Source organism: Lipotes vexillifer, unplaced genomic scaffold (genome assembly GCF_000442215.2).
Source record: "Lipotes vexillifer unplaced genomic scaffold, Lipotes_vexillifer_v1.1 scaffold702, whole genome shotgun sequence".
Lineage (NCBI taxonomy): Eukaryota > Metazoa > Chordata > Mammalia > Artiodactyla > Lipotidae > Lipotes > Lipotes vexillifer.
The window spans coordinates 366,674-374,103 of NW_006786634.1; the positions used below are offsets into that span (position 1 = coordinate 366,674).

Here is a 7,430-nt window from a genome sequence, read left to right on the forward strand (position 1 = left end):
AGGTGTTGGCAGGGCTGTGCATCCTCCAGAGGTTCTAGGAGAGATCTGACCTATTCAGTGTATAGCCAGTTCCAATGTCCAACTACCTTACTGAAGGAAGTTCTGCTCATGTCCACCGAAACTCCTTCTGCAATGCAATTTAGATGCTAACTACCCAACTACCCAGAGTTAGCACAGACTTCATGGGTTGAGAGGGCAAACCTCCACAGGAACCCCCTCACTTGAGATGCAAGACCTGGAGTTCCCAGGCTTCTGTCCAACTGACTAAAAATTCAGAGGTTCCCTCTACTCCCTTCAGGGTTGATAATTTAATAGAAAGACTTGGGAAAGATCTATATTTATGATTGTGGTTTTTATTATAGGGATGTAGACCACGACCAGACAGAAGAAGAAACCTTTAGGATGAGATCTAGGAAGTTCACAAATATGAAACTTCCACGTCCTCTCCTTGTGGAATCAGGACATATGACCCCCTTGGCATATCAATATGTTCACCAACTGAGAAGCTGACCGAACTTGGTGTCTAGCTTTCTTATTAGGGTCTCATTAGGTAGGTGTGATTGATCAAGTCATTGGCAGTGTGATTGAATTCAATCTCTGGCTGCTTTCCCCACTGCCAGAGGCTGGGCTGCTATCACCTGGCTCAGAGCTGCATCCCTCTAATCACATGGTTGGCCTTTCCAGCAAGGCCAGCCCCCACCCTGAAGCCATCTAAGGTGCCCCATGAGTCACTTTATTAGCATAAACTTAAGTGTGGTCTGAGGGGTGCCCTAAGAATAATAGTTACCTCTATTACTGGGAAAATTCCAAGGGCCTAAAATCTCCACCCCAGGAACCTAGGGCAAAGACCAGACAAATTCTTTATTATACAACACTTTCTTACTGCAACTTAAGATAGATAAGTTGATAAATGGAGGCTCCTGAAATATGTCTTATGAAAGCCTTATAGATGGCTTTGTTTTATTCCCTCTAGGTATCATTTTACCAGTGAAATTACTTCTAATTCGTGGTCCCGAGGCAGGTATTAAACAGCTATAAGTTATCAAATTACCTCATTAAAATTTTAAGAAAAATGTCAAGCAGGCTTTCATTATGTCATTATGTGATCTTTATTTCTCCTTTGAACTATTCAGAAAACTTTCAATAATTTGAAGATAAAATCTCTTTTGATAATCATATTTCTCCTCTTCTACTCAGAACCAAAAAGAATTAGATTTTCTGGTGTTATCCATACTCTTAGATAGAAACAAGGGTATGAAAATGAGTCCTTAACTTCATTGCCTATAGAGAAAAATCTTAAGTCTTAATAATAAATACTAGAAAACTGTCCTGGCATTTATGATAAAAGTCACACTTCTGTCATTCTAAGTCAACCTGACTTTACACCACATTATAGGTAAGGAACCAACCTTGATTAAAGAAAAAGTAGTTTTTCATTTAACATGTGGGAGTATCAAAGATGCGTAATTGGACTATAGGTGTTGTGACCAATTTAAGGAGACCATATAGTGTTCACGTCTTTTACTATGACTTTAATATTGGGAGGTATTTTCCCCAGGTTCATGGACCAGCATCTACAGATGGGCTCTAGGGCTTCTGTAAAGCTCCTGACATGGTATATAAAATATTGTACATTTTTATGGAGAGAAAATGTATCAGTTTCATCAGATTCCCAAAATTCATTACCATGACTCTTAAAAGCCCTAAGAATCACTTTTGTAAGAGAGCCCTTCTCTAGGAACAGACCAGCCCTCAAACCATTCCCTAAAGCCTCCAGAATTTATAATTCCTACCATCATAACCCAAAGGGCTGCTGTTGGGTGTTTCCACCTCCTCCAGCCTTCCTGAAGCTTTTTTTTTTTTAGGTCGCGCCATGTGTCATGCAGGATACGGGATCTTAGTTCCCCGAGCAGGAATTGAATCTGTGTCCCCTGCATTGAGAGTATGGAGTCTTAACCACTGGACCACAAGGGAAGTCCCCTGAAGCATTATTTTCCAAATAAGTTGACTTGAGCCTCCATCCACATAGCCTTCCTCAGTATTTCTGAGAATTCTTGGTGGGAGCGCTTATGTTTCTCTTGATCACCTCCTACTTTGATTTCCTACTCTATTCACTCTCTGTAGCAACACCTGCAACATGGAAAATAACCCTGTTTCCTGTATTCCCCAAAGTACCGTTAATATAAGACAGTTGCATATAACAGAACTTTACTGAAAGTTTAAAAAACTGAGAAGGATTACATATCAATATTAAGCATGTTTATAGCTTCTGTAAACTCAGTGCTTTAATATTTGCCCTATGTGCATGTGCTGGACATACCTTGTTCTGCTTTATGTTTGAGTGCCCTTGTCTTGACTTTCTGCCTCCTTCAACACCCCTGCCCCCTCAAGAGGAGTCCTCTGCTTGGGGACATGCCTTTCAAATACACACCAGCCAATACAGAGTCCACACTGCCAATCACCTTTTTATAGGGCTCTCAGATCCTTGGCCATTATCCACCTGCCCCAATCACCCCAGACATCTAGGAACCACCTCTGTATTCCAGAGCCTCTAAAGTTATGCAAACTAGCAATCTAAGCCTGCTTACCCCTCCTTAATTGCTTCTTTCCAAATAAACCACAATCAATGCTTACCCACACTTCCTCCCCCTTCTTCTTCTTCATGACCAACCCTGGTGCTTCCTCATGTGACCCCAGGTGGTATAGCATCCCCACTTCTCTCCGGAACTGTGAGCAATAAACTATCTTTTCAGTGGCAATCGTTTGCTGATCTGTTGACCTTACTATATCTCAAATTTTGTGTGAATATACTCTATTCTACAACAGATCACAACAGGGTTCAGAACAGGAATCAACTTATAATTTATTAATAAATATCACTGTTCTTTACAAGGAACAATCCCCTTACAAGGAATTATTTAGCAGTTCTATTTTCGTGGTACTCCTCCCCCCACTGAGGTCATTACTCCTCATAGTTTCTTCTATTCTCATCCTTGGGGTTCCCCATACCCCCCGCCTCTTCAGATGGCAGAGGAATTTAGGAATGTTCCTGTTATTTTACTAAACAGAACACCTTCCTTTTTCTTTTTTTTTCTTTTTTTTGGCCTTGCCTCAGGGCTTGTGGGATCTTAGTTCCCCAAGCAGGGATTGAACCCATGCCCCCTGCAGTCGAAGTGCAGAGCCCTAACCACTGGAATGCCAGGGAAGTCCCCTTCATTTTCCTTTCTTCACCCTCCGCCAATCTAAGACTTCCATGACCAAAAACTCACTAAGATTATTCCTAAAGAAAAAAAGCTGCCTGCCTTTAAAATAAATGTTGCTATTCCTTATGATATGGATGTTCAGCAACAATTTCATCTTTCAAAGCAAATTTTCTTCCTATTAAATATGTATCTAGTAAATCCAAAACAAAATCCATTCATAAAAGATTCCAGTGTGCTTCAATTTAAAATATTAGCTAACAGTTTAAAATTTATCATATACACATTATTCGAGTTTGCACTTGGTAACACAAATTAATGTGTATACAAGAATTAATAGCTTCCCTACATCCCAACAATAAGCGGTAGAAAATAAAATGGAAACTATCCCACTAAAAGTAACTAATAACTAATAATAAAAATAATAATAAATAAATAAATATATAAATAATAAAAATATATAAATAAATAAATAAAATTAAATAAATAAATAAAAATAATAATAAAAATTATAAAATATCTAAGAATAGTCTTAGCAAAAAATGCAGAGGAGCTATACTAATAAGCTCAAAACTTTAGTGAGGGCATAATTATTTAAACCTGAATAAAAGAGAATTCCAATACGTGAATTGGAAATCTATGTATATGATAAAGATGAAATTTCAAGTCAGAGGAAATAATAAAATAGTCCATTAATGGTTCTTTAACAACCTACTAACTATTTTAGAATGAAAGATTATATTCCTAATACACACCATATTCCAAAATAGGGTCCAGTCATATAAAAATATTTTAAAATAAATATTAGAACAAAATGTAGAATAACTAGGGAGTTCCCTGGTGGTCCAGTGGTTAGGATTCGGGGCTTTCACTGCCGTGGCCTGGGTTCAATCCCTGGCTGGGGAACTGAGATCCCACAAGCCATGCGATGCAGAAAAAAAAAAAAAAAATGTAGAATAACTATATAAACTTGGAAGTCTTTCCTCAATATGACAGCAGATGCAATAACCACAAAGGAAGAATTAAATAAATTTGACTATCTCAAATGATTTTGTAACTCAAAAACATCATTATCAAAGTCAAAATATAAATAATAAACTGAGAAAATGTCATTTCTATATAAAGAGACCTTACCAAAAAATAAACAGCTCAGGACAAAACTGGCCAAAGGATATAGAACAGACAGTTCGCAAAACAAGAAAAGCAACTAGTCAATAATACATGGAAAAGTTTTCAATAGTTAAAAATGCTCACTGCCATTGCTTAGTGTTACTATGGAGGGAAATCATTGGAGAGACGAACATCTCATGCTTTACTGGGGGGGATTATAAATTGAGAGAAACTCATGAAAAATGAGAATTTGACAGCATGTATCAAAAGCCCTTAATACAGCAATTCTATCAGAATTTAATACAGAAATCTATCAGAAGGACATTTGTTGACAACAGCACAAAGTTAAACATGCAAGAATGTTCATTGCAGCAATGTTTATGAGAATGGAGAAATTCCAAACTGTCCCTAACAACAGGAGTTTAAATAAATAAATTATGGCACGTTCTGACAATGGGGTGCCATGCAGCCATTGAAATTATTATGAAGAGCTTTATTAATTTGAACTTAAAGTGTTCATGGTATATTGCTAAGAGGGAAAAGGGCCACAAAAATGTTTATAGGATGTGATTTCATTTTCATGAAATAAGCATATGCACATATTTGCAAGGAAATATATCTAGAACGATATCACCAAAAGAGAAAAAAATTGTGTTGCACAGACTTTATGATGACAGCAGTGAAAATAATAATGACAACACTCATTCAGGATTCCACCATTTTGTCAAAACAAAGTCATTTCATTCTCCATATTCTCTTTGATTTGTCTTATAAGCAAACAAAATTTGATGGAGTTATCATACCCAATGACAAAAATTCCTTAGGATGCAATTGTGCCAGGAAGAGGGAAAAACCACTAAAAAAAATGAGTAAAAGAATGGAAAGATGGAAAAATGAATGGATGGAAAGATGGATGGATGAATGGACGGATGGATAGACGGACATTCACCCATAGATAAGCAGGCCAACTTAACCTTTTAGAATCGTACTTCATAGTAAGGAGAAGTCACTGTCAATGTCACAATTTCCATGGAGTGTTACCAAGACTCAGAAGTGTGACTGGGAGAGAGCAAAGCAAGCTGTCACCCTCCTGAGCACAATTTCACAGAGCAAAGCCTTGTCTACCATTTTTTCAAGAAAAATATATTGACAGGGCTATTGTTCAAACTATGACAGAAAAATCAGTAGAGGAAGCCATGTGAAAGCAAGACCAGGAGACCCCAGAGAAATTAGTCAAAGGGCAGCACGTTGTCCCTCTGTTCTCCTCCCACCAACCCGTCCAGCCTCTCCCCCAAGCTGGCTCTCCAAGAGGCTGGCATCAGGCTGGGCAAGCCTCTGCGAGGACCACCTTCATGGGAAACTGCTGCTTTCACATCAGGATGTGGCACAAATGACCCGTCATGTCCTTCACAGCCCTCGTCAGTGTAATCTTACATCTTTTTTGTGTGATTGTTTAATTAGTGTCTGTCTCTGCAGCCAAACCATAAACGACTAAAGACCAGAATCCACCTCTGTTTGCACACCTTTGTGTCCCCAGCCTGGCGCCTGGCACAGACCGCCTCTCAATATTTTTTAAGTGGATGAGTGAGTGAGTGAAAAGCCAGCAAACTTGGATTTGGACTAGTATCCCTTACTTTTCTAGTCTTAACCTCTTTGTCTAAAAATAAGGATTCACCGGGAGTTCCCTGGTGGTCCAGGGGTAAGGATTCTGTGCTTTCACTGCTCTGGCCTGGGTTCAATCTCTGGTTGGGGAACTGAGATCCCACAAACTGAGCGGCACGGCCAAACAAAAAGGAAAAAAAAGGATTTGCCTGTGACGTAAGATTATGGTAAGGATTAAAGTTAAATAAGATGGGTCCACAGCTACCACAGTAGATTCTTCATACATACAAATTCTCACCGGGTTTCTCCTCTCTGAGTTCTAGTTGGAGCTCCACAACCTATCAAATACGTAACTAAACTCCTCAAGATTTAATTTTTCATCTGTAAAATAAGGGATTAGATAGACAATCTTTAAAACCATGTCCACCCCTAACATTTTCTGATTCAGGAGGATCACCCTGAAAATTTTCCCTGAGAGAAGGGCTCACAAAACATTCTGGTTGTAAGAACTGGATGTAGCACTTAGAAGGAGCCCAAGTTGTGGAAATAATACTGAAAATATTAATAAAGGACAATGTCAAACTTCAAACATTCTATTTTGGGGGTGGAAAGAGGAGTCAATTGCCAGAATATATGTATCTCAAGCAAAGGGTCATCACTGAAATCAGATTACTCATCAACAAGGAGTAGGGTATTATAAATGTAATATTCCAATTGCATCAAAACCGTCCTTGTAAAAAAACTTTTGTCCTCGTCCATTCACCTACGAGCATTGCCTATGTCATCCAATGCACCATGGCATTTGTTCATTGAACCGTTGTCCTTCTCAAGAGATGGTTTTTCACCCCAACAAAAATAACTATGAATCACTGGTTCTATGAATATTTTCTCCCTTGTTTTGTTCACAGTATGAATGAGCAATTTCAGTGTATTTCTTGCATTAGCAAAAGTTGCCATTAATCTGAAATGATCTGTATTGCAAATGCAAATTGTTGCCTTTTAATTTCAAATTTAGGGTAACTATGCATTTCTAATTAGGAATTCATCATTCTCTTAGAGGAAGGATATGAATAATAACAAGAGGAAAAAAGAAGTTTCATAGAGAATAGAAAGCCTATTGATATTTAAAGTTTTTTTTTTCAGATTCAACTGTCTATGTGACTTGAAAACTAAGAGAAAAATATTCCCTTAGTATTTAGTATTTCCCTTCGTATTTAATATTATTTAGTGTTTAGTATTAGCTTTTCTATGGCATCTATGATCAAAGTGGTCAAAGAATTTTACATGTTTCCAGGTTTCCATAAAGAAAAGCAGCATTTAACACAGACACACAATGTCTTTTTCTGTTTGCTCTGTTAAAGGATTATTTTTTTTAATAAATATCCCTATACAATCTAATCTAACATTCAGTTTTTATGTCTTTTTCTGTTTCCTCTGTTAAAGGATTATTTTTTTTCTATAAAAATCTCCATACAATCTAATCTAACAATCAGTTTTTCCTGTGAAGTGTCTACAGAT

At 37.7% G+C, this 7,430-nt stretch overlaps 1 non-coding gene across 1 annotated transcript; it reads left to right on the forward strand.

Annotated features, from left to right (window-relative positions):
• Nucleotides 1–4,034: 4,034 nt before the first annotated feature.
• TRNAE-UUC (transfer RNA glutamic acid (anticodon UUC)) lies at nucleotides 4,035–4,106 on the forward strand. Its single transcript has one exon. It is a non-coding gene; the product is annotated as a tRNA-Glu (tRNA).
• Nucleotides 4,107–7,430: the final 3,324 nt, after the last annotated feature.